This window comes from Macaca mulatta, chromosome 3, assembly GCF_049350105.2.
Source record: "Macaca mulatta isolate MMU2019108-1 chromosome 3, T2T-MMU8v2.0, whole genome shotgun sequence".
NCBI classification, from domain to species: domain Eukaryota; kingdom Metazoa; phylum Chordata; class Mammalia; order Primates; family Cercopithecidae; genus Macaca; species Macaca mulatta.
The window spans coordinates 100,881,458-100,884,275 of record NC_133408.1 but is presented as its reverse complement, the minus strand read 5'-3'; the positions used below and the strand labels follow the sequence as shown (position 1 = coordinate 100,884,275).

Sequence of the window (2,818 nt, the reverse complement as noted above, 5' to 3'; positions counted from 1 at the left end):
ATGAGTTGTGAGCTACAGAGGAGTTATTATGCCCACTTTTCCATATAAACCTGAAACCAAGTCAACAAAATAGTTATGTTTTAGAATTGTTCAACACAGGTAGTGAAAGATAAAATAATAGCTTCACAGAGCACATGGAATTTTACTGAACCAAATCATGTAGATGTACTTATGGCTGAATTCACCTTCTATCTTCAGTAGGCTTTTAAAAGCCAAGTCTCTGGAAGCATGTCAAGAAATGTTTGTTCTATGACGGGTGCGATGGCTCACATCTGTAATCCCAGCACTTTGGCAAAAGGATCGCTTGAGCCCAGGAGTTCAAAACTAGCCCAGGCAACATAGCAAGACCTCATCTGTACAAAAAATTTTAAAAACTAGGCAGCTTGAGTGGCCAGGGCAAGATGGGTCAAAGTCAGAGTGGTGCTCATGGTCTTGGAGCTGGCAAGAAGGATGACAAGGACAAGAAAAAGAAATATGAACCTCCTATACCAGCTAGAGTGAGGAAGAAGAAGAAAACCAAGGGACCAGATGCTGCCGGCAAACTGCCACTGATGACACCTCACACTCAGTGCAGGTTAAAATGATTGAAAGTTGGAATTAAAGACTGTCTTCTCATGAAGGAAGAATTCATTAGAAATCAGGAACAAATGAAACTATTAGAAGGAAAGCAAGAGGAGGAAAGATCAAAAGTAGATGATCTGAGGGGGAGCCTGATGTCAGTAGGAACCTTGGAAGAGAGTATTGAAGACAATCATGCCATCATGTCTACATCTGTGGGCTCAGAGCACTATGTCAGCATTCTTTGATTTGTAGACAGGGGTCTGCTGGAACGTGGCTGCTCGGTTCCTGCTCAACCACAAGGTGCATGCCATGATATGGGTTGCTGATGGATGACACGGATCCCCTAGTCACAATGATGAAGGTGGAAAAGACCCCCCAGGAGACCTATGCTGATATTGGGGGGTTGGACAGCCAAATTCAGGAAATTAAGGAATCCATTCTGAATATTATGAAGAGATGGGTATAAAGCCCCCAAAGGGGGTCATTCACTATGGTCCACCTGGCACAGGTAAAACCTTGTTAACCAAAGCAGTAGCAAACCACACCTTAGTCACTCTCTTGCAAGTGATCAGCTCTGAATTTATTAAGAAATACCTATGTATGGGAACTGAACAATGAGATCACTTGGACTCGGGAAGGGGAACATCATACACCGGGGCCTATCATGGGGAGGGGGGAGGGATTGCATTGGGAGTTATACCTGATGTAAATGATGAGTTGATGGGTGCTGACGAGTTGATGGGTGCAGCACGCCAACATGGCACAAGTATACATATGTAACAAACCTGCACGTTATGCACATGTACCCTAGAACTTAAAGTATAATTAAAAAAAAAAAAAAAGAAATACCTATGTAATGGGCCCAAACTCACATGGGAATTGTTTGTAGTTGCTGAAAAACATGCACCTTCCATCATGTTTATTGATGAAATCTATGCTATTGGGACAAAAGATATGACTCAAATTCTGGTAGTGAGAGAGAAATTCAGCAAATAATGTTGGAAATGTTGAACCAGTTGGATGGATTTGATTCAAGGGGAGATGTGAAATTTATATCCACAAGCCGAATAGAAACTTTGGATCTAGCACTTATCAGACCAGGCTACATTGACAGGAAGCTTGAGTTCCCCCTGCCTGATGAAAAGACTAAGAAGTGCATCTTTCAGATGCACACAAGCAGCATGAGACTGGCCAGTGATGTAACCCTGGAACAACTTGACACTTGACATCAAGGCAATTTGCACAGAAGCTAGTCTGATGGCCTTAAGAGAACATGGAATGAAAGTAACAATGAAACCTTCAAAAAATCTCAAGAAAATGTTCTTTATAAAGAACAGGAAGACACCCCCAAGGGGCTCTGTCTCTAGTGAACCACAGTTGCCATCAGGAAAATGGCTGGGAGATTTCCCAAGCCCTCAAAGGGATGAGGTTGGGGGAGTTGCCCAGAGGAATTCGTGTTCCAGTTTATTTTTATTAACAACACATCCTGTGAGTCTTTTGCAGTATGATGTGTAAGACATCCACTGGGCTGTTTTTGTCTGTTGGTCACTGTGCAATATTCTGCTTCCCAATAAACTGTGCTTTTTCTTTCTCTCTCTCTCCACACAGACACGAACTAAAAACGAGAAATGTTTGTTCTAGAACCAGTAGTTTTTCATATAAGCAATTGCTAAGCAGAAAAATATGCCCTGGCTAACAAACATCAGGTAGGAAAAAATAAACGTATTTAACAGATTTTTGTTTTGGTGTGACTTAGTTCCATAGGTTTGTGTATAGCAATGACTTTAATCTTCTAAGACATCATTGATGTAATGCACTTCAAATATATGTTGATACCAAAATTATCTATAAATCTAAATTTCTATGACTTTTTCTTAGGCTTTTATCTTCCCATTGCAATTTGAAAGTAAAGGCATTCTCCAGCTTATATTCAAAACCTTAACCCAACTCAAGGTTGAAGAACTTGTTAATTCTTCATAACTTTCCCATTCTCCACCTTCTGTCTCCATTTATCACATGCATCCACTCACACTAGCCTATGGATCAGGTGAAGTTTAGAAGCATAAAGGAGATATTATTTGGAACAAGGTGTTGTTTTATTGCAGTCTTACCCTTTCCTATTCTTCAAGTGAGTGACTAATTCCTCGGAATTTCTAAGATTTGGGTTTAAAACTGCACTGTCTCTAGGCTGTAACTATTATTGAATGAGATAACTATCCTTGCAGAGGTGCATAAAGTTGTTTTGATGGTAAAGCAC

At 40.6% G+C, this 2,818-nt stretch overlaps 1 pseudogene; it reads left to right on the top strand.

The window, feature by feature from the left end:
* Positions 1-1,990, top strand: LOC703151 (26S proteasome regulatory subunit 4-like; annotated as a pseudogene).
* The last annotated feature ends 828 nt before the right edge of the window (positions 1,991-2,818 follow it).